Below are 25,018 nucleotides of genomic sequence, written 5' to 3'. Positions count from 1 at the left end.
AGCTATAAATCTAATTTTTTAAAAATTTCATCTTAACTCATCAAAACATCAGGTCTTATGCAACTGAATGTATAATTCAGGAGAGAAAACTTAAAACATACATAATTTAATGACTTTTTCTTAGATAAATACAAACTTGCTAGCATAAATATCAGCAGGGCTGGAACTCCGGTTGAAAAGCAGAGTGCTTGCCTAGCATCCCCAAAGCCCAGGAAGGAAGAGGCCACCCTGTGAGCTCCTTCTTAGTATCTACAGCAGCTTGGCTTGTAGCTGCTATAAATTAGAACCTGCAAGTGGCTGACTTAACAAGCTACAAATTCATATCATGGAATACCGTTACACAGAACAGACAGCAATCTGAGTGAATCTGTAAAGAATTATGATAAGTAGGAAAAATTTTATATTAAATGCTAAAATGACTGGAGTTATGTAACATCCCCTTATGTCAAGGGATTCACGTTGAGGGGGTTGAACAGATGGGAGGCATAGCTGCATGAGGGTAACAGAGGTTTTATGGTGATGGGAATGTTTGGTGTTCTGACAGGGTCTGGGTCATCACTGGACTACACTTACGTTAGGCACTCAAGGAATCTGGGTAAAGGCTGTATCGGATTTTTCTGTATTATTTTTCACAAATAGATGTCAATCCACAATCATTCTCACAATTGAAATGGTAAGGGTTGAGGAGATGGTGAGTTTGGGTGCCTAGAAGCCACAGGGAAAACAAAACAGAAAGCATGCTGTGGCCTGCCTCTGTAATGGCTGTGCACCTCCAGGAAGACAGGAAGTGGGCACAGCAGAATTCCCAGAAGCCACAGGCGTGGCACGCACAGCTAAACAATGACAAAGAGACCTCCTCTCAAAGAGGAAGGTGAGGGTCAGCCAACACGTGGGGGGCCCTCTTACCTACACACACAGATGAAAAAAATGTTTCTATTTAATTAAAAGTATACTTGAGAGGGGAGGATGGGGGAAAGAGGAGAAGAGGGAGGGAAGGGGGGAGAGGGAGAGAAAGAAAGAAAACAAAAACTGGGCAGTGGAGACACATACCTTTAATTCCAGCACTCAGGAGGCAGAGGCAGGCAGATTTTTGTTAGTTTGGGGACAGCCTGGTCTTCAGAGTGAGTGCCAGGAAAGCCGGGGTTACACAGAGAACCCCTGTCTTTAAAAAAAGTATACTGAGGTAGTTGCCGTATAGCTGTTACCAGCACTGCAGAGGGTAAAAGGCAGGAAAATTTCAAAGTTCAGATTGGCCCGGGCCATGCATCAAGACCTTGTAACAACAGTCACAGAAGGAGGAGGAGAACTTACACAAACTCTGTACAACCAACGCCCGAGGCCAAGATGTAAAAGAACGTTCCTAATTACACCATTAAAGCTTTGGATTGGGTTCCTTTACCTACAAGATCAAAACAATATAAGGAGATTCCTAGTTTATTTACATAATTGTTGTGCCAATCATACCGAGGATTTTAATAACATTTTTTCTTCTAGAACACTCTGGGCTTTATGCGCACTTTGTCTTTCATCCTCTGGTTACACATACCAAAGTTACCACAGGTTGAGCATCCTTTATCTAAACAACCTGAAATCCAAATTCTCCACACTCTGAATGCGTTGAGTATGATGTTAGCACCCCAAAGTCCTAGGTGTATAGAGCTGGAGAGGTAGTGCACAGCGGTTAAAAGAACTCACTGCTCTTACAGAGGTCTCCTGGCTTCTCGGCACCCACAGTGGGTTGGTCACAACCACTCCAGTCCAGGGGATCACCTCCCTCTTCTGGACTCAAAAAGCACACACGTGGTACACATACATACATACATACACACACGCATGCATAAAGATGAAATGAATAATTTTTATAAGTTCTAAGTTCAAGATACATTTCATATGTGTGTGAAATTGTCAAAGAATAAATTTTAAAATATGCTCAATAATTTTTTAAAAGTTCCAGGCTTTTGGAACAATTTTTTGTTGCACTTTTAGTTGGGATGTTTAACTAGCAGCATCTATTAAAATATTACAAATCAAACAAACACCTCTGAAATGCAAACACTTCTGCTCCTTAAGCACTTCAATACACAGCCTATGCTAAGCCACAACAGACAAGATACCAAGTTTGTTCAGTGTCAGTTTTCCAAAACCTAACCAAGCTGGTCCTAGCACTTGACAGCTGCCTACTGATGGCTTCACAGACAGCACTAGGTAAGTCATCTCAGTACAGTTAGAATCCAGACAACTAGAGTTACACGAAGAATTTTGTTTGAATTTTCTAATTAACTCTATTACCAGGGAATTTCACACATGAATTATTATCTAGCAAATGGCAGAAAAAAAATTTAAAAAAAGAAAAAGAAAAAGAATTAAGATTTTCATGGAAGCACCATGTATCATACACTGCTGCCCAGGTTCCAGCTTTACCAAAGCAACGTTATAAGGAAGGGAAGGAAAGCAGTGTCTCACAGGTCACTCCTTCACGACCACTCATGGAAAGACCTGGATCCCTGCTGCTAAGTAGTTTGGGGAAAAGATCCATTTGCCGTGGACTGACTATACCTACCTGATGGCACAATAGGTGATTTACAGGGTTAATTAGTCTACTAGAAACTGTTTTAAATTCTGAAGAATACTTTGGAAAACTGATACTTGACAACATGTGGTGGGTTTGAGGTTGGCATTTTTATCTACAAAAAGCTGAGCTGGACATTTCACAGCAAGGTTGTTTTCCATCCGTCGGAAATGAATAGCCGTCGGTCGGTGTAAAGTCCACGTGAGGCTTCCGCTTCCTCACTGTTGGGTTAAAATGGTCCCTGGCTGCTTAGTCAATGACAATAAGTAGAAAATTCCCATGAGTGCTTGAGTCTGAGAGTCAAGGTAAGATTCAATGAGACTATTTATTCTAGCCGATGTCTTGACAGATTTTAAATCATTCTTTTGTTTATTTGTAGCGCTAGGAGAGAACATCATTAATAGTAAGTTCAGACAATATCTCACAGACTGTAAATTGCATGCAAGATGAAAGAAAGCACAAAACACACTAAATTGGGTTTTGGGGATGTGAGTTTTTTGGGGGGTTGTTTTGTTTTGTTTTCCAGAAAATGAGAACTTACTAAATGGCAAGTCTTGAGTTATCAATCACTCTGTATTATTGTATTTTGTATTATTGTATTTTCATTATTGTTAATTATTTTACATAAGCCCTTGAGTAAATTGTTTCAAGAGATGCAATTAAATGCATAATGGTGGCCTGCTCTGATGTCACTATCTTATTGCTAGAAGGGAGTACTTTTCCATATTAAGCCTTTTACAAAGAAAGTGACAGTGGCTAACACAGCTGACTCTCTAGAGTTGAGTATCAAGTAAAAAACATGTTCAAGCAGGAGTAAAAGCTAATTTCTAGTCACTTTACAGTTCATGCTTAATAGCAATGGGATGATTTTACAAGTTCATAAACCAAGACTTCTAGGTTAGTCTTATCTTCCCCAACCAGGCTGTGAAACACATCAAGGATTCCTAAAGGACAGATTCCACCCAGCCTACGACACCTCCTTCTGCTGACACTCCTGAAGCCCAGCAGAGTCTCACACAGCAGACAACCAATGGGCACCGACCAAAATAAAGGAAAATAAATCACATACTTAAAATAAGACCTATGTTTTTTACCACAAGTTATCCAAATTGCAGTAACAATATCTCACAGATGGTTGGACTACAGCAAATATCTAAAACACCAATTGTCTACAGTCTCTTTGCTTGGATCCCTGGTTGTGCCCAGGGATAAAACTCACTTCTGTCTCAATGGTCAAGAGTATGGGGGTCAGAAAACACAGTTCTCCTCGTTGCAAAGTAATTATTATTAACTTCCATTTTACATGAGTGTTTATGTTTTCTGTAAAGGTACAGACATCAAAAAGCATGTCCAAATGTTTACTTTGGTTGTGACACTAAGAATTCATTTAATAGTGTGTGTGTGTGTATATATATATATATATATATATATATATACACATACACATATATATTACTGTCTAATTCATTTTTCCTTTGAAAATGATGCATTAAGAAAAGTGGCCAATTTCAATGCTTTTAAGCTATGATTTTGAAAATTTATAGACATTAGTTCTCCAGCTCCCAGCCCCAACCCACCACACCTCTGAGAAGGAAAGCAGGACACAGGATAAGCTCTCTTCATTAAATTAATTTTTTTCTTACTGAAGAACACAAAACTAGGCAAGGCCATCCATTAAAATCTACCTTACTTTCTGAAGGTTTACAGGCTATACAGTAAGGATTAAGAACACAGTTTAAACAGCCCAGACTATGTGAATTACAGAATAGTAAGTTCCTATAATCACAAAGTACTCATGGGAAATATATTTTCTGACAAACAATTGTTTCATGACTGTTTAATTTCCTTGAGGGCTAATCAAACCACCTGGGCAAATAATAAGTGGGACTTCCTCATGCCGGCAAGATTAGTCCTTGCCGGCCACTGCCGTACCTTCTCCTGAGCTTCTACCACAGTCTGGAAACTTTAGCCTTGAAGCTCCACAGTGCACGGGGACTGGTGGTTAACAAATGAGTCCCCGAGGGCGGGGCTTTGACAACCTGAGGGCATTGCATCCAAAGTGCTTACTGCTCAGCTCCAGCTGGCTGCCGCCTGGCTGAGCGGTCACATTCTCAACCATTCCACGGTCCCACTGCCACACACCACACACACACACACACACACACACACACACACACACACACGATTTGTCATGAACATGAAGGAATACTCAAATTTCTAAAGCACCAGGCAGGCTGGGCATAGTCCTCACGCCTTTAACCCAGCACCAGGGAGGCAGAGGCAGAGGCAGGGGAACTCTTGATTTTGAGGCCAACCTGGACTACATAGTGAGTTCTAGAAACTCCAGTTGCAGGAGTGTGAGGAGCCAGGCAGCCGGATTGGGTGGCTCATGCCTATAATCTCATTACTCTGAAACTAAGACAGGAGGATTGCCCTGAACCTGAACCAGCCTGCGCTACACAGTGAGTTCCAGGTTAACCCAGGCTTCAGTGTAAGGGCCCTAACTCAGAAAAACAAAAACAAAAATTTCCCAAATTGGCTTTCCTGTTAAGACTTGGATATGAAAGGGAACAAGATTATCTATATGTATACTTGAGAAACTTGAACTTTAAGTCATTGGTATCCAAGCTCTGAAATTTAGAAGAAAGATACTGGCTCCCACTGGAGAGTTTGTTAAGGTGGTAAAGTCGACTTCCAGTCCTCCTGCCTCCCAGTCTACATCTCTCAAGTATGAGCTATAAGAAAGAACACAAAATTGATCATATGTTCAGGTTCCATCCATCTAGTGTTTCAAAGTTTGTTAAGTGGATTGTTGAGTTTCTAAGAAAAATTGCATCCCGAGTTCCAGACTATGACCCAAAAGCCACCACTGTATTTGAACAGCCCTAATTCCACTAGTCACACTTTTTTTTTTCTTTGTTTTTTGTTTTTGGGGGGTTTTGTTTGTTTGTTTGTTTGTTTGTTTGAGACAGGGTTTCTCTGTATAGCCCTGGCTGTCCTGGAACTCACTTTGTAGACCAGGCTGGCCTTGAACTCAGAAATCCACCTGCCTCTCCCTCCCAAGTGCTGGGATTAAAGGCATGCGCCACCACTGCCCAGCTACGAGTCACATTTTTACACAACAGCATGTTATGACAAAATACACACTGACGCTAAGTTCTGCCCAGACTCTAGGCACCACATCTATACTCTAATGGCCTTAGTCTCCTAAAAAGGGCTTCCCCTCCTCCAACTAGACAAACAGGATGGTGTTGGTGGCATAGGGTCACAGGGAGTCCAGATTAGGGGAAAAGGGGTCACTATCTATGACAGTTAACAATCACACTGAATTCACATGTAATACAGAGGCTAACTGTACTGGCTAGTCTTATGCCAACATACAAACTAGAGTTTTCTGAAAGGAGGGACTCTCAATTGAGAAAATCCCTCCACAAAATCCAGCTCTAAGGCATTTTTTAAATTAGTGGTTGATGGGGGTGGTGGGTGGGGGAGCAGCCCATTGTGGGTAGTTTTACCCCTGGGCTGCTGGGCTTGGTTCTATAAGAAAGGAGACTAAGTACTACAAGGGTAATAAGCCAGTAAGCAACACTCTCCATGGCCTCTGCATCAGCTCCTGCCTCCAGGTTCCTGCCCTGTTTTTGAGTTCCTGTCCTGACTTCCTTCCATGATGAACAGCATTGTGGAAGTATGACCTGAATAAACCCTTTCCCCTTCTACATGCTTTTTCGTCATGGCGTTTTGTTGCAGCAACAGAACCCAAACCCTAGGACCCTAACTGTGGAAATGATTCCCACTGTGGCTGTGTGAATTCCTGCTCCTCTACACACTCCACTGACAGTTCTGAGTTCTATGAGGGCTTAGCTATGCACCCATCACCTAGCCAACCAGGCACTGTTCCGCACATGAAAAATGCTTCATGTGATGTTTTACACATTCTATACCACTAAAAGTTTATAATCCAACCTCTACTGACAATGTATCGTCAGCCGTGAACTTGAGTCATATAATAGTCTGTTATCAAGCCTATGAATAAGAAAATGATCAGCAGTGTGGCCAACAATTTTGAGTATATCAGATAAAAGGAAATCCAAGTTATGAAAGGAGAAAAGCAGTTACCTGGTGAATATATGAAGTGGTTCTATGTATAATTGAGGAGTACCTTCATGTGACACCCCAACTTAGTCACTGCAACATAGCCCCAAAAGATTAAGATAATTCCACTGCATTATTAAGAGGCAATGTGAGACGCACTTCAGCACCGTGAGACCATCCCACCCATAAGTTGGAGGCCTTGGCACCATTGGGCCTGATCCCCTTACTTGGATTCTCACACCTGGCATAAAGATGGTCAGCGGACCGCTAGCAGCGCATCGCTTCTTGCTACTATGTGAAGCCTGATATCCATGTGCCCAACAGTTTTACATTTCTCTTGAACGGTTAAAGTTTTGGCCATGAAACAGTTACTTCACTGTCCAAACACATCTTGTCCACTGGTGTTTTGTTTCACAGCCGCCTTTCCCTTCAGTGCAGAAAGGCACTATAGCTTATTTTCCACATGGAGGAAGGAATTACTCACAGAAAGCTGAAGGCGACTTTCACCATGACATACAACTCCATGGATGTTTATGCGCTAGAACAAGCCTACAACAACTAAAAATGAAAGTTGTTTTCCATTTTACACTTAAGCAAGGAGTTACTTTCCAAAGTAAATTAAAAACATTAGAATATATACGCCATTCTCAAAATATCTTGATTTTGAAAGGAGTCAGTTGAGGGACATAATTGTACCAGGTGGCTGGCATCAAGCTGGCTATGAAAATCTATTTAAATAGATCTCTGGATATTAACACATGGGGTTAAAAAAAATCTTTCAGTTTAAAAGATGACAACTAGATTTTTAAAAATCAACTTAAGTGGTTTAAATTTTTACAATTTGTTTTGCCAACTTGTAGAGAAGGAATAAAATTGCAGTTCTGAGTTAATGCAGACTTAATCTAAACACTCAAGGTTATACGATTACTCAGGTTTTTTATTACACTGAAATTGGTAGTGGGTTCTTTCAATTTATGTTATGTCAGATCCATGTACAGGATCCTCTTGGCTTATGCAGCTTATAAATGCAGCAACCATGTGTACGGCTTTCTCTCGGGCTCAATAGCATCTGCTTCCTTCTTTCAGGCTTGCCATCACTTCCTTGCTACCTTATCTCCATCCAAAACCAGAGGTAAGAATCAGCAGAATGCTCAATCCCTCCCCACTCAGAATCTTCCATATGGCATACAGCTGCCAACTGCAGCACCTTCTCCTTATATAATAAAAGACAGTAAAGAGGACCTTTCCTTTGGTCAAGATAGTTTTATATTCACAATGGCTCTAGATTATGAGCCTTCTCTCTAAGTCTTACTAACAATCAGGATGTATTTCTAATTGAATGTCTGCTTTTACCTGAAGCAGGCGAGACTTATCTGCTCAGTCAATCATGCTCACGTACACTCTGTATATCTGAACAGAATTTTTCCTTTCTGATGAATCAGAGAAAATAAATTCCTGTTTACATTTTGGGGAGCAAGAACAGGGAATGCTTGGGACCTCAGGCATGCTAGGTAAGTAAGCCTCAAGCCTGTGCTGCAGAACCGACCTCCCCTTTCTAGTTAACTTTCTAATTTTCCATGTCAAATTAAACAACCAAGAGTTAAACTGTTATAATGTATCGTTACATAATAAAAGTTTCCTGTAGCCATTTACAAACTCCCTAAATCCTCTGCATTGTTACTGTAGGGGAATTAAACCTCTAAATTAGAAGGTTCACTGACTACAGGCATACCTGAAAAACAATGTAGCAAGCCAGAAGACACAACCTATCATTTCTTCTCCCTTGGGTCTTAACTAAAATGCCTGCAGACTTTTCAATGCCCTTGATGCATGCAAAGTAGGGGTCAGAAGACAGGTGACTGGTTGAACTACTGGCTTATTTTCCTGAATCTGAGCGGAAATAACCAAATGCAGAAGGTTGTCCAGTGCAGGCAACCTTCAAAGCAGACTGTGGAATGGAAGCGCATACCGTATGCCTTCAGCCAGAAACACTTCCTCCAGACATTGTTCTTGCTTTCACGATGCCATTTTCCACAACTGTTTCTTAGGTATCAGAAATGCTCCATGGGATATATATACTCCATTTAAAAAAAGACAATTTCTTCTAGTTTCTCAAAAGCAAAAACCTAACCCTGGTTCTGGGAGAGCATCTGTCAAAATTTTGCTTTTCTGTATTAATTTAGGAAAAAAGAAAGAAAGAAAGAAAATGTATACTAGTCGTTACCAATTTTATACATATTTACCAATCTTTAAAAGTTGTAGGACTGTGCTTTTTATTCAGTTAAACTGAGTGACAAAGAAAGAAATGGCGCTTTCCACTAATAAATTACATATTGAAATATACATGACTGTGATGTCCCCGTGTTACTTGCAGTGGTAACTTACACGCCCCGAATTTAACTGTACCAGACAGTTCTATCTGTCCCATCGCTGGCCAAACACTGCTGCTCTGTTTCTATTCATTATGTATTATAAGAGGCCTAAACACAGCCCAGTATGACGATGGAAAATATTCCGATCCTTATGACAGCAGTGATGCATTCAAGATCTCTTGCAATACACCCCGGACCTGGAGCACTGAAAGACATTTTCTGATACAGCTAAAAGATGTTGGCTGCAAGCTTATTCAAGTACATTCGGCCCTGTCTCTGCCAGTATTCCGAAAACCCTGGTTAAAAAATACAAAAAAAAAAAAAAACACGCACTATCTAAATCTTGCAAAAGCAAACTTGCCAAGAGCCTTGTGCAACGATCAATAATAACCTTGGGTACACTGACACCTAAATTCACAGTCCTGGAGACCAATGCAGCAAAAATCCAGAGCCATAGGCTGGAGCCTCAAGAAAACTACCGCGCTTCCCTCTCCACCGCCCTCTGCCGCAGGGAGAGAAGCGGAGGCAGGAGAGTGAACAAGGCTTACCAGCTCTGAAGATGCGCTGTGACCTCTGGCTACGCGAGCGAGAGCAGGGCCGGGAAGGCGCTAGTGCGGCCGCGGCCCGTGCGGACTCTGTCCCTGGTGCATTCCTTGCATTCCAGCACAATCTGTCGCCAGCCTACAAGCTGGCAGCGCGCGTCGCCCGTTGGACGCACACACCTGCCTATCGCGGCGCCCGGAGCAACCGCGGCGCCTCCGCTGCCCGCGCTCGCCGAGTGTCGCACTCAGTCACTACGCCGCCAAAACCCAGTCCCGCCGCTCGTTCTCTCGTTTCCCAAGGAGTAAGAGGGGACAGGGACCCAGGACCCTCCGTTGGGTGCAGCTGCTCGCTCTAACTCCTGGCAGCGCGAGGAGGCAGGGCGGCGCGAGAGGGCAGCCCGGAGCCTTAAGGCTGGGGCGCCCGCTAGGGAGGAGCGTGCGGTTTGCAGCTGCAAGCTGGGAGCCCTGGACCCTCCGGGCGGTCGTCACGGGCATGAGTGCTGCTCTGGGGGCCGGGGCGACACGCCGGGCGAGCGTGGGAGGCACGGTAGGCGGTTGCTTCGGTGGAGCGAGGGACGGACACACAGACGGCCGGTCCGGGGCACGACGGCGCGCGGGAGCCTCGGGGCTCAAGTTCGAGAAGCGGTGGCGCGGTGCGGGAGGAAAAGCGGCCGCGCCGAGCTGTGCGGGGCAAAGTTGTGCGCCGCCGGGGGGAGGGGAGAGGCGGGCGGGATGGCGGAGCACGCGGCGGGGACCGAGAGATCGGAGTCAGGGAGCCGCGGGGGGCGCCTGGCCGTCGCCAGGTCCCGGCTCGACGCGCTCTGGGCAGCTAGCACCCCAGAGCCCCGAGCCCTCCCGCCAGCCCCGCGCACTTACTTTCCAGCTCAGGCGGAGGCCGTCGTCGCTCCAGGGACCAGGGACATCCACGCCGAAGGGTCGCCGCTGCGGCACCCGAGCAAACTGGCCGAAGTGCGGCAGCCTCGCCGCTGCCCTCCCCTCCCTCCCCTCCCGCCCCCTCCCCCGAAGAGGCTCTCCCACCACCCCGGTGGCGGCGGCAGCTCGCCTCTACCCCGTGCCCATAGTGCCGCCGCCGCGGCCGGCGTCCACGCGCACTCAGCCCCGGAGCCCTCTAGACTGCTCAGAGGCCGCCGCCCCGCCGCCAGCCCGCCCGCCCGCCCGGCCAGTCCCGGCACCCGGGAACGTCAGCACGCTGCCGTCCCCAGACAGGCTCCGCGCCCGCCCCATTGGGCGGAAGGAGAGGGCCGGCCCTCCCCATTGGCCCGGCCCTCATATTGAACGAGCCAATGGGAGCTGCGGTTTCAGGTCGCCATGGAGACCGATGCTGTTAAGAGCGAGAGGGCCAGGAGAAGGTGGGGAGTGAAGATGAAGGTGTCTGTAGCCTCCGGCGCGGGAGGGGGTGGGGGGAAGGAGTATTAGGGGATTCCCGAACGAGGGCTCTGAAATCGGGCGGGTCTTGCTTTTGAGTATTGCCAAGACTCTGCATGGTAGGGCTTGTCCCCAGCGTCAAAGGCAGAAACAACTGAGCCCCTGGACTTCTGCTTTACATTGAAAGCTCAGGAGTGGGCGTTTCATTTTTCCTGCATCTGGGGAGCCTGCAAGGCTATATGCATTTTGCCTTTGAGATCTGTGCAGCCCGGTGAGTTTTCACTCCATTCCTTAAATCTCTGCTTCTTCCTGACGTCACAGGGTCACTTGAATTCTTTCTCCAACCACTCCCCCTTCCCTGAGTCGACATTTCCTCTGATTTTTGGTTCTATAACCCCTCCCAACGAAAACAGGATTTCTTGCACGTGGTATTTTGGTAAGGAAACTGAGTGGAGTTGTGCTAAAAGACCAGCCCGCAACAGAATGAGTTCTCTGCTTCCCAAAACAGCAAGTCTGATCTCTCCTCCGCCCCTCCCTCTTGGACTATGTGCTTTCAGTGCTGAGCTTGGCAGGTGCATGCTCTTCCCAGTTTGTCTCAGGCTGGAGAAGTGCCAGAATTCATTCCAATGATTTCGCAAAAAGAAAAAATAGATTACAAATGATGGATTTTTGCTTTCTGACAGTTTTCCAGATTAATACTAAAATTGGTAAGGAAATGATGAATTGGGACAGGGGATCATACTCACCCAAATCTTGACCTTTAATAATGAGTGCTCTACTTTCATTTTAAATCATTTTGTGCTAGTTTGCTCGTGCTAATTATTTTTGATGAGTGATGTTCATAATTAGATGGTAGCTATTAATCTGGAACTTTTACACATGATACTGCTTCATAACATATTTTAAAAATAGTACCATTCTAGCATATAGCCACCGATGTATTCATGTTTCTTCATTTGGTGACTTTGTTATTTTCATAATATCCTCATTAGTAAAAAAAAATTATTATACTATTTCCCCTCACAATAAGGGATATTAATTTTCCTTGTTATATTTTGTGGGAAAAGCTGATAGGAATTTTGACATTACAAATATTTTGTTGTGAGAAGCAGATTATTGTGTATGCAAGCTCTATTTATCTAATTTACGTTCTGAATTTTAATTGGGTGGCATGTTTTGGCTTTTATGCTATAAAATATAGCCTAGGAAATGTTAATATGGCAACTTGCTTGGAAAAAGAATCTCCTTGGTACTTATTGTAAACTTGAATTTAATTGACAGCTCCGTGCAGGGTTGGACTGTAGAACAAAATGCATGAGCATGTGGATGTACCACTTCAAAATTTTAGAAGCAAGCATTAAGGTTGGAGGGAAAGATACCTCATGGCTTGTCATTAGGGAAATTACCTGCTTTTGAGTTTTTCTTGTATTTGTTGTTGTTTTCTTGCTATTGTGTGTTTGTTCATAGAATGGAAAAGGATAAAATGAAAAGATAAGTAAGATATTTTAAATGTATAGTCAAGATACCAATAATATGTTTGTTCTTAATTTACGTAATACTAAATGAATGTAATATTTACCTACTCAAAGGAGAAAATGGGTCTCTTTTTTTTCCCTTCCTTCATAGAAGGAAGGGAAAAAAAACCAATTTTGGTTTTACTCTAAAAATTATTTTCTTTTGTATATTTCTCAAAACGCATATCTGTCAAATTATTTTTCTATTGTTTTTATATGTGCAACCTATATGTCATTTCCATTGTCAGTGAATAAAATGTTGCTGAAACCCATCAAGAATAATGGATGTCCCCTAACTCATTTGTCATTCAATATTACTTTTTACATTTAGTGGAGAGATGTTTTTCTTAACTTCTCCTAGAGAACCCCTCCCACATCTGCCTCATTTCTAATGTCAAGTCTGTGTCTTCCTGAGGATCCCTCCACTTTGCAAGAGATCTTAAGATTCTGGGAATCTGGCAAGAGGCCCTGGGTACTGACCCTCTTATCTGCTCAACTCCAACTGTGCAACCAAGTGCACAACAGTACTCTCACAACAGGACTTTTCTCTGTTGCTTATACTTTCTCAGGTTGCCTTTTATATGCTCTCCCCACAAGCTTCTCCCTTAGGCTCCCAAATATCTGGTCTTTTCTGCTGAGCCTCCCTCTTTATACGCTGGCCTTTCCTTTCCCAGAAGCAATCAGTATACAGGAAGAACTCTGCTTTTTCATGCCTTGTTGCTTTGACCCTGAGTACAACTGAAATTGTCCCAAAGGTCACACCCTCTGCCCACAGAATCTCAGCTGGTTTTGCCAACTGAGTTCTCTCATCTAACAGTGTCCTTTGGACCAGGAGTAGGGTACATGCCTATAATTGCAGCACTTGGGAGGCAGAGGCTTTAGTTCAGAAGTTCATCCTCACTTCTGTCTACGTAGTAAGTTTCAGGACAGCCTTGGCTTCGTGAAACCCTGTCTCAAACAAACAAATGAAAACCAAGTTTTTAACTTGGCAGGATTTGGAATTACTTGGGAAGGTAGGCTTTTTTTTTAAATATATATATATAAACAGAAGAGGCTATTTAAATATGAATTCAGAGACTTACCACATTTAAAATGAGAAATATTAGTCAAACAAACTCACCAGTGTTATAGCATCAGTAAGCTACCTCTGTCATGCTGATTGTAGGACTTAATTATTTTTTGACATTTTACTATTTAATCATTTTCTTAAGTAATTATTTAATTAATAAACAATTTATTTGTATTAATAGTATTTCATATCATTCAATAACTAACACGTGTATAATATATAAAATATGTAAATATTATGTATTAAAATATTTAACAAAATAAATTGAATAATTTAACTATTAAATTTAAATATATTTTCATTATGTTCTTTCCCTCCTTCAAGTTATCCCAGATCTTCTTTCCATCCATACTCACCCAACTTTAATTTCTTTCTCAAACATAAACAAAAACAAAATACAGAACTCTCCCAAACCAAGAAGATGCACTCCCCTCCCCACCCAAAAAAACCACAGCACCAAAACTTTAACCAAATAAAAGCATTCATAAAAAAGGAGAAAGAAAGAAAAGAAAAGAAAAAAGAAAAAACTACTGTGGAGTTCATCATATACTAGTCAACTACTCCTGAACACGAGAGCTTCCTTGGCAGAACTGACACTCTAATGGAGTATTACTCCATTAGAGAAAACTGATTTTTCCCTCTCCCAGCAGGTACAACTGACAGTTTGGCTGTTAACCTTTACTCTATTGGCTAGGTTTCATTCGTTCATTCATTTTTTTAATATAACAAACTTAAATATAACAAGATGAAAACTATCACACTGAAGATGGACAAGGCAAACCAACAAATGAAAAGAGCCCTAGAGAAGGCACAGGAACCAGAGGCCCACTTGTTTGTACTCTCAGGAATCCCATAAAAACATAGTTGTCCTAGTTGGAAGTCAACCTCCTCTGTAAGGACACGGTAAGAGCTACCTTGAAAGTAGGGCTGTACTATCTCCAGGGCTGGGCCCTGCACTAAATGAAGGGGGTGGCCGTGACAAGCTCTGCTCCTTGACTGAACGTCCTATCTGCTCTCTGGGGTACCTGCTTCTGTCACTTCCCATATTTGAACTATAACCTGAAACCATGAGTCAGGACAACCCCCTTCCCCCTCAGTTGCTCTTGTAGGGTATTTTATAACAGCAATAGGAAAGAAGCTGAGACACCCCCAATCCCAGGCTCTCGTAGAGGAGGCAAACCTTTGCCAGCCAACCAGAGGAGCCACGGAAGTGCAAATGGCCTATTTGAGCAGAGAGTATGTGAACTCTCTTTCTAGATCTGGCTGCTGGGTAGCTGTGGTGGGAGGAGGGTCATCTACTTAAGCTGATGGCTGACAGCTAACAAGGTTTAAAAAGAATGAAGACTTTGGGCAACTTGACTTCAGGATCAGAAGAAAACAGCAGAACTCCTAGGAACTTTACTGTACCATTGGTGAAAAGAAGTTGACCCAAACCTTTCAAGGACTAATAAGAATGCAAGAACTTTTACAGTGTTCACTATTTTCCTATTAGCTCATGACAGTTAGTGAAAAAAATTCCTTTTTGAAATGTACCACAGAAAGGAAGCAGTAGAGAATACTGCTCTTTGATACCTCTACAGTAGGTAGTGACAGCAAAACTTCTGAGAATACACCAGTGCCTGTAGCTTTTGTGATTGAAGAGGGAGGTTTAAACAAGCACCAGGTGGGGAATGAGGTAATGGCAGCAGAGGCTGAACCTGGGGACCATTGGCCAGGACTCAAAAGTAGTTCAGCCCCATTGTGTAGATACAGGACATTTTCTTTATCCATTCTTCAGTTGAGAGATATCTAGGCTGTTTCCAGTTTCTGGCTATTATAAATAAAGCTGCTATGAACATAGTTGAGCAAGCATCTTTGTGGGATGGTGGAACATTTTTGGGGTATATATGCCCAGGAGTAGTTATAGCTGGGTCTTGAGGTAAAATTAGTCCCAGTTTTCTGAGAAACTGCCAAATTGATTTCCAAAGTGTTTGTCCAAGTTTGCACTCCCACCAGCAATGAATGAATGCTCCCCTTGCTCCATATCCTCACCAGCATGTGCTCTCTCTTGAGTTTTTGATCTTCGCCATTTTGTAAGATGGAATCTCAGGGTCTTTTTGATTTGCATTTCCCTGGTGACTAAGGACTGGGAACATTTCTTTAAATGTTTCTCGACCATTCAAGATCCCTCTGTTGCAAATTCTCTGTTTAGCTCTGCACCCCATTTTTTAAATTGGGTTATTTGGGTTATTGGTGTCTAACTTTTTGAGTTTCTTGTAAGCTTTGGATATTCGTCCTCTGTCACATGTGGGAATGCTACAGATTCTTTCCCAGTCTATAGGCTGCCGTTTTGTCCTGTTGACAGTGTCCTTTGTCTTACAGAAGCTTCACGAGGTCCCATTTATCAGTTGTTGATCGTAGAGCCTGAGCCAGTGATGTTCTGTTCAAGAACTTGCCTCCTGTGCAGGGTTCTTTCCTACTTTCTCTTCTATGAGGTTGAGTTGAGGTTCTTGATCCACTTGGACTTGACTTTTGTTCGGGGTGATAAATATTTAATTCTCTATGTAGGCACCCAGTTAGCACCATTTGTTGAACATGAGTTCTTTTTTTTTCCATTGTACGGTTTGGCTTCTTTATTATTAAAAAAGTGTCCATAGGCATGTGGGTTTCTTTCTGGGTCTTTGATGCAATTCCATTGATCAACCTGTGTTTCTGTACCAATACCACGCAGCTATTAAAAACAAAAACACCATGAATTTTGCAGGGACATGGATGGAATTTGAGAATATCATCCTGAGTGAGGTAACCCAGTCCCAAAAGGATATGCATGACAGGAGCCTTGCATGCCTGTCCTCTGAGAGGCTCCACCCAGCAGCTGACTCAGACAGATGCAGACACCCACAACCAAACAGTGGAAGGAGCTTGGGGACTCTTATGGAAGAAAAAGAGGAAGAAGGATTTTAGGCCCTGAGGGGATAGGAACTCCACAGGAAGACCAAGAGAGTCAACTAACTTGGAATCTTGGGGCTCTCGGAGTCTGAACACACATGGATTGGGTGTAGGCCTCTCATATATATGTAGCAGATGTGTAGCTTGGTCTTCATGTGGGTCCCAAAAGCTGGAGCAGGGGCTATCCCAAAAGCTGTTGCCTGTTCTTCTAGGTGGGTTGTCTTGTCTGGCGTCGGTGGGAGCAAAAGAGCCTAGCCTCACAGAGACTTGAAGTGCCAAGGTGGGGGTATACCCAGGGGAAGCCCCCACTCACTCAGAGGAGAAGGGGGAGAGATTGGGGAAGGATTATGGTAGGAGGTGATGGAGGTGGGGGGGGGGTGGACAGTGAGCAGGATGTAAAGTGAATAAGTAAAAAATAAAATTAAAAATAAAATAGTTCCGCTCAGGTGGTGGCAAGATCACTGCCCCACCTTTAGCCACATTATCTGAATATGTAAATCCTTCATCACCCTAAAGACCCTACTGGGTTTCCCTGCCCCAACCCTCCACCAATCTCAGGCTGACTTCAGCTTTGGTGTGTTACTGTGGTACTTGACATTTTACCCCCTGGTTTGGTTGTTCTGTGTGAACATTCTCCCCAAGAGGGTGTGTTCTCTGGCACATCCATGACTGTCCCTTTGAGCGCTTGGCACCTCTGAAGTATTCCCCCCAGTGATCATTAATCACTGCAGGCCTGACTTCCAACTATGACAAATAGGAATCAGTAACGTCGGGAGGTAATTAGAAAAAGATGAAATTAAATATTCAATGTGGAAAATGAGAATCTAGGCAGCGTAGAGTTTTTTTTTTTCCTCTGTAGCCTTCAAAGGCAGTAAGGCCTTGGAAACAAGAAAACATGAGTGGAAACATGCCTGCGTGGTGCTGTTCACAGCTCAGACTGTGAAACTCTGTTTATTAGGGAAAGCGATTGAAACTCAGCTGTGCCGACATAAGGGTCACTTGATTTTTGTCTTCCCAGGAAGCTCCAAAGTTGTACTGTACTGTCTTTCGAAGCTAGATAAGTTCCTTAGAATTTAAAGATGTCACAAAATCAGAACGCCACCAAACATTTGGTATGTGTAACAGTCATCTGTTATGTGTGATAAATCATGCCTCCTAGACCTCTCCCCACAGCCATTGAAGGAGACAGCCCTGCACGATTCATGATCCTTTGTCTCCCTCACAGCAACAACCTTATGGGGGCCTAATCTAGTGCTGCCAAGCCCCTGGTTATTTACCTGTTAATAACTGCCTGTATCTTCTGGCAATGCAGAACTTAGCGAGCAAGCAAGCTGCCTCGGCCCTGATGATGCTTCAGCTGCTATTGAAGGGGACCCCTGTTTGCCACCTCAAAATACTACTTAGGGTCTGGAGAGCTAGCTCAGTGGTCAAGTACTCTTTCAGAAGACCTGAGTTCAGTTCCCAGCACCCATTTTTAGCAGCTAATGACAATTAGTAAATCCCACTCCAAGAGACCAGACACCTCTGGTTCCTGCAGGCACTAGAACTCACAAGCACAATCCAGCCCTGCCCCCTGATACACACACAGAATTTAAAATTTTATATATATATATATATATATATATATATACATATATATACATATATATATGATTTTTTTTATAGAACCCACTAGAACACGAGCCTTTGCTCTAACTCTGGTTCTGTGAGAACTGGTGAGGAGACACAGCTCAACTTAGCCACTAGCAGTTTAGGGTCCTTCTTGCCCCCTTAGAGGTCTTCATGTAATCCCATGAAGAAAAATAAGCATGCCAGGCTTCTGAGATGGCCCGGTGGGTAGGGTGCCTGCTGCCAAGTCTGATGGTCTGGGTCCAGTCCCAAGAACTCATGGTGGGAAAAGAGAACCAATTCCTGGAAGATGTCCTCTGACCTCTACACTTGTGCCATGACACACACGATGATAATAAATATGATATATATTTTTAAATACTCATAGAAAAAAGTGGGAAGCAGGGATGCCGTGTCTAGAGAAACTGTCCTTCAAAACTGACCATCAGAGCCATAGATGGACCTATGCTGAGAGTGTGCCAACACAGCCCACAGAGCTACCAGCTCTCAGTAACACTCGAAGCAAGAAAGGACATTCAGACAAGGTCAGGGAAACACTCAGCAACCTCCCTTTGGAACACATAATGCTATAGTTTGGATCTGGGCCATTTCCCCAAAGGCCCCTCTGTTAAGGCCTGTTCCCCAGTGTGCCACTGGTGCCTTTGAAGGGGGGTTATAGAGTTGTAGGATTCCAGTCTTCCAACTCTCTTAGCTTCCTGGCCTCCTCCTGCGATCCCTACTATGGCATCAGCACAGCCACCACCACCCCCAGGGCAGTGAGGCCATACCACTGTGGACTGAAAACATGGGCCAAAAGAAAGGAGTCCTCTTTAGAAGCTGACGATGTTAAATATTCATTGTTGCAAGGGAAAACTGGTTAACATATAGCTCTTTCCTCCGTGCCGTCCTGGGATATCAAATGATCATTCATCATGAAGAGATTACAGATGACTACTATGAATCTGCTGTTACAAAGGGCTCTTTCAAGTTCTTCCAAAGTCAATAATCAGAAAATAAGATCATTCATATATATATACATATATATATATATGTTTTTTTGTTTTTTGTTTTTTCAAGACAGGGTTTCTCTGTAGCCCTGGCTGTCCTAGAACTCACTCTGTAGACCAGGCTGGCCTTGAACTCAGAAATCTGCCTGCCTCTGCCTCCCAAGTGCAGGGATTATCTTTTTAACTCCAGAGCTCTCTCTATTTCACATTTATCAGTGAGGGGAGGAATCAGCCACGCAAGAGCTCTCTCTGAGCAGTCCTCTGGCATGAGACCTGGCTCTTAGTCTCTCCCTGGGCCACCATTTCCTTTGTAGACCTGTTCTCCTGACTCCACCCCTATGGAGTTCTCTGGCAACTTGTTAAGGCTTTGCACCCCTGTGAGGTTGGACTAGGAGACGAGTGACCAGCGCTTGCTAGTTAGTCAGTGTGGTACCATAAACTATAAGTCCAAAACAGCCCTGTTTTTATAATTTGAAATTGTTTTAAATAAAAGGGGGGATGAATGGATGCAGAAAAAGTCATTGATAAGAAAAAATAGCAATTTATAATAAAATGCTCATTAAGTTAGCAGTAAAGTAATATCCCTCCATATCATAAGGAACATGTGTGAAGCCTAGAGTCAAGTCTGTGTTTATCATGGAAAGACTGACTTAATTCCACCAAGGCTGAGAATAGACTCTATGGCCATAGCACTGTGTGTGTACCTCATCTTGAAAGCAAAGGAAAAAAAGAAAAAGACTTAGTAACTGAATCTGAGAGCTGAATGAGGTCATCCACACACTGTTCCGCACTATGCTGACCATCCTAGCCAGTGTAATAAGGGGAAAATAACAAAATCTAATGGCATATAGATCAGAAAGGAAAAGAAACTAAAGCTATCTACATTTGTTCCCAGATGCCATGATCCTGCCCATAGAAGACTGTAAAGAATATCCGTGTAAGCACCAAACTGAGGAACTCTGTGCAGTCACAAAATATATAAGTGGTTTATATCAAACCAGTTCCATTTCCTATGGCTGGGTCTAGCAATCTGAAAATCAACAATAACAACAAAATCCATTCACAACATTAGTATTCACAGCAATAGAAACCACAATATTTATGTATTCATTTTAAAAGTAAAACATAATGATTTTGATCTATAGACTCAATGTGATCTCTGTCAAAATTCCAGCAAGTATTGTTGTAGCAATTGATCATCTTGAAGTGGAAATGCAAGGAAACAAGATTACCAAAACCAATTTTTGTAGAAAGAACAAAGAGTAATTACAATACTTAATTGTTAAAACTTACTATAAAGCCGCAACAACAAATACAATATTGGCATAATAGCCCCGTGGATCAATGAGAAAGCAGTTTCAAAAATTAGCCCTTATGTTGTGGTCAGTTTCTTTCAACAAAGATTCCAAGGCAGGTTCCATGGGGAGAGTCTTTTCCAGAGATGCTGCTGGGATGATGACATTGAATAATCCATATGCACAGCGATGGACCCAAGCTCTTCACTCACACCACACAGGAAAAATGTCTATGCAATATCCATCACAGACCTACATATGCGAGATGGAAATTAGAAGACTTTTGACAGGATAGGAAAAAAATCTTTGTGTCTTTGCTCTTGGCAAAGGTTTCCTAGTTACAGCTCCAAACGCATGAACTATAGAAGAAGAATTAATAAATTAGATTTTATCAAAATGGCATCACTTTTCCTACAGAAGAGGGCAACAAACTAGTAGGAAAATGAAAATGCAAATACAGGGGTGTAGGTTGGGCACACCAAAATTAAGCCAAGGAACTCAGTAGAAACTGGGGCCAATGGGCCAGAGAGATGGGGCCGTGGTTAAGAGCACTCGCTGCTCTTGTAGAGCAGTCATTCCTCCCTAGCACTCGGATCAGGTGGCTCGCCATGGTCTTGAACTGTCTTGACTTCCAGTTCCAGGTGACATGACACATCTGGCTCTGAGGGCACAGGTGATAGGCCACAATGCAGGGACAAACACACACTCACATGTAATTAAAAACAAAATACATTTTACCTGGAGAATGTTTTAATAAGCACATCGTTAATGTGGTACTCAAGTGACCAGTAAGCACATGAAGATATTCTCCACATCAATCATTAGGGAAGTCATCACTGAAACCATGATAGGGAAAAAAAATAAAACACATGATAGGGTTTCAGAGAATGGTTGTAAACTTCCGACTGGAAAGGAAAATGGTATAACTATTCTGAAAAAAATGATGCGATGATTTCTTAAAAACATAAATGTAAGCTTATCATATGAGCTTTCAGTTTTACTGAAGGAAAACGCATGTTATATAGACTTGCACATGAAAAGTAATAGAATTTACTATAGTNAAAACCTGGAAATAACCCAAGTATCCCTCCACTGCTTCTGACCCTGAGTAGAATACTATTCTGCTATAAAAAGTATGAGCTATAGGCACATGCTAGATGGATAAACCTCTACAACATGTCAAGAGAAAACAAAGCCAGGTACAAAGGGCACATGCAGTATGATGTCATTCATATAAAATATCCGCAAAGTTTAAAATACATCACCAGTGATTACCCATGGTCTGCATAGGAAGGACTTAGCAGGAGTTATGAATGATGGTTTTCTAGGGATAGAAATGCCCTCAAACTGGAGGGTAGTGATGCCAGAATAATATATTTTTATTAAAAATAACTATATCGCTATAATGCATGCATTTTGTTGAATAAAATTATGCCTCAATAAAGCCTTAATAAATAAAACCTTTTTAATAACGGCAAACACATCTTTAAACCTCTGGTATATGAACACAGTAAATCTGGAAGTAATTTTGTCTTGATTGAAAAGCCTCCAAATGATGCTTCATGGATTTAGGTCTCATTTATTAAGCATTAAAAAAAATACCAAAGAAAAGTGGTTCACATCAGGAAATCCAGGAATTTATTAGAGAAAAATATTAAACTAGAGCCATTGTATAATTGGTGAATATAATTGAAATTTGAGTGTCTTAATTGGAAGTATGAAGCCAGGCCATGTCTGTTTCTGTTTTAGCTGTTTATACTCATTAAAGCAAGCATGGGGAGAGAGGCTGACCCTGGCTTAGAACCCTCCTATTACCTGGTACCCTACCAAGATTTACAAGACAGGGAACAGTGTTTATCACATAAGTCTCCTTAAAATGTATGTGAATTGTCAACATTATTACACTTATCATTAATATGTACCTTCATATGTGTATATTTTTTATATTTGCATTTTATAATTTACATTACATCAGAATGACATTAGATTTAAAGCAAGTACTTTGGAAACTATGTTGTTTGTTTAATAATGGGCTCCTGTGGTGCCCATTATTATGTTTGGTGTTATAGCTTGCTTTTGTTGCTGTGATTAACCCCCCCTCCCCCCGCCCCCGACCAAAATCAACTTTGTGAGGAAAGAGTTTGATCTTTAAAGTTACAGTCTGTTATCCAGGGAGGCGAGGCAAGAATTCAAGGTAGGTGCTGGAAGCAGAAACCATGAAGGAGAGCTAAGCTTGCTGGCTTGCTCATTCTAGCGTGCTCAGCTACCCTCTTCAAAGTCCAGACCCACCTGCCTAGGGATGGTGCCACCCACCGTCTTCTAGGCCCTCCTACATTCCCTACCAAATAAAGAAAATGCCTCACGGAGATGGGCACCAGTCAGTCTGATCGAGGCATTACTTCATTTTAGTTCCCTCTCCCTAGGCATCTAGGAGTTGTATTGAGTTGACAGCTAAAGTTAATTAATTAGGACATCTAGACACCTCAACTTTTCTGGAATACCTGTAGATAAACTTTTATTTTCTGGTTTTTGTTTGTTTGTTTGTTTGGTTTGGTTTGGTTTTCCTGGTTTTTCTCTTTTGTGGGTCCCAGGAACTTGAAATAAGTCTCTGGGAAACTCTATTCTGATCTTACTCTTTGCTTTCTGTTTGTCATGATTAACACTTACGTCGCCACTCTCACCCCAACCCCCAGTTCCGTCCCAAGTACATCTCTAATACACCCGTCAGGACCATTACTGTGTGTTCCCACCTGAGGACCGTCAGGTGTCTGCAGTGCTGCTGCTGCTGCTGGAGGCAGGGGTCGTCTTTGGACACATCCTCATGTTGCAGTTGTGAAAGAGAAACAACAAAAACACGCAATAAAGAAAGCCAGAACATTTCGGTGCAGAAGAGAGATGGGAAAAGGGAAACAGTGACCCTACACAAAATTAGCGCATTTATGGCCAAATCGGAATTCTGATGTTAGGAATTCTCCCAGTAGCCCTTGGGTTTCCTCTTCCTGTAAGCGGCCTGAGGTGACCTCTGAAAATGGTTGGTTACTCTCTTGACCCAGAAAACCCTACAAAAGCATGCAGATCAAGAGGTTTAAATCTCTGTGTTCACTTTAAGGACACTGCCGAGGCCATCAAGGGTATACACATCCGGAAAGCCACCAAGTGTCTGAAAGATGGCACTTGGAAGAAGCCAAGGGTGCGGTTCCGGAGGTATAATGTTGGCGTTTGTAAGTGTGTCCAGGCCAAAAGGTAGGACTAAACACGGGGTCAGGGGCCAAAAATAGAATGCTGAATGTTTGCTGCTCGGCATTCAAAAATGCAGAGAATAACACTGAACGTACAGGTTTATATGCAGATTCTTTAGTCATTAAACATGTCCAGTGAAGAAAGCGCCCAAGATACGCGAGTCCCTTACAAAGCTCATGGTCGAACTAACCTGTACAGGAGCACCCCTGCCACATGGAGTTGACCCTCACTGAAAAGGAAAAAATTGTCCCAAAGCGAGAAGAGGGAGTTGCACAGAAGAAAAAGATATTTCAGAAGAAACTGAAGAAACAAAAATGGCACGGGAATAAATTCAGCATAAAATAAATGTAGGTTGTCCCCTTCCCCCACCCCCACCCCCACCCCCACCCCACCCAACCACACCCCTCTGCGCAGTGATTTTAAAATCCTGCTTTTTCGGAGCTGGAGAGATGGCTCAGTGGTTAAGAGCACTGTCTGGGCCATTGGAGAGTCGGCCTCCAGGGAAGGCTCTGATCCTGTGACTCAGGCAAGATCTTCTATCCCAGGTCTCTCAGAGACCAGTCCTCGAAGGAAAGCACGTGGGCCACAGAAGCAACAGAGCTTCTTGGACAGGGTCCCTTCAGGCCTTCTTCTTTAGCCAGGAGGCAGAGCTGAGAGCTCCAGACCTCTGTGCACCTTCCTTGCCAGAAGAGTGCTTGCCTGCAGAGAGAACTCTGACCACTGGGACTCAGAAGAGAGCTGGACTCCCAGGACTGCTGACAGAGGCTAACAGAATCACAGGAGGAACAAGCTCCAGCCAGAGACAGCTAGAACATCTAACACCAGAGATTTCCAGATGTCAAAAGGCAAACATAAGAATCTTACTAACAGAAACCAAGACCACTGAGATCTTTGGAACTCAGTACTCCCACCACAGTGAGTCCTGGATACTCCAACACACCTGAAGAGCAAGATTCGGATTTAAAATCGTATCTCAAGATGCTGGTAGAGGATTTTAAGAAGGGTATTAATAACACTTAAAGAAATAAAGGAGAACACTGCTAAACAGGTAGAAGTCCTTAAAGAGGAAGCACAAAAATCCCTTAAAAATTACAGGAAAACACTATCAAACAGGAGATGGAATTGAACAAAACCATCCAAGATCTAAAAATGGAAATAGAAACAATAAAAGAAAACCCAAGGGGAGACAACTCTGGAGATAGAAATCCTAGGAAAGCAATCAGGAACAATAGATGCGAGCATAAGCAACAGAATACAAGAGATGGAAGAGAGAATCTCAGGTGCAGAAGACTCCATAGAGGACATGGACACAACAATCAAAGAAAATGCAAAATGCAAAAAGATCCTAACTCAAAACATCCAGGAAATCCAGGACACAATGAGAAGACCAAACCTA

At 42.9% G+C, this 25,018-nt stretch overlaps 2 protein-coding genes across 24 annotated transcripts in view; one reads left to right on the top strand and one right to left on the bottom strand.

Annotated features, from left to right (window-relative positions):
• The window catches only part of Pkp4 (plakophilin 4), a 207,451-nt gene extending 196,680 nt beyond the window's left edge, over nucleotides 1-10,771 (bottom strand). For 8 of the 22 annotated variants that reach the window (XM_029474659.1, XM_029474665.1, XM_029474660.1 and 5 more), the window contains exon 1: nucleotides 10,452-10,742. The gene's annotated coding sequence lies outside the window, so the exon portion shown is untranslated. Of the gene's footprint in view, nucleotides 1-9,581; nucleotides 9,759-10,451 lie in introns of those variants that run through there. The other 14 variants (XM_021155586.2, XM_029474655.1, XM_029474652.1 and 11 more) reach the window with 4 other exon arrangements.
• A 180-nt stretch (nucleotides 10,772-10,951) lies between these two features.
• LOC110289584 (coiled-coil domain-containing protein 148) overlaps nucleotides 10,952-25,018 on the top strand; it is a 147,389-nt gene continuing 133,322 nt past the window's right edge. For both annotated transcript variants that reach the window (XM_029474370.1, XM_021155863.1), the window contains exon 1: nucleotides 10,952-11,232. The gene's annotated coding sequence lies outside the window, so the exon portion shown is untranslated. The remainder of the gene's footprint in view (nucleotides 11,233-25,018) is intronic.

The sequence above is a fragment of the Mus caroli genome, chromosome 2 (assembly GCF_900094665.2).
Source record: "Mus caroli chromosome 2, CAROLI_EIJ_v1.1, whole genome shotgun sequence".
Taxonomy (NCBI): Eukaryota; Metazoa; Chordata; class Mammalia; order Rodentia; family Muridae; genus Mus; species Mus caroli.
The sequence above is the reverse complement of the archived record's forward strand: the minus strand, read 5'-3'. Positions and strand labels throughout refer to the sequence as shown.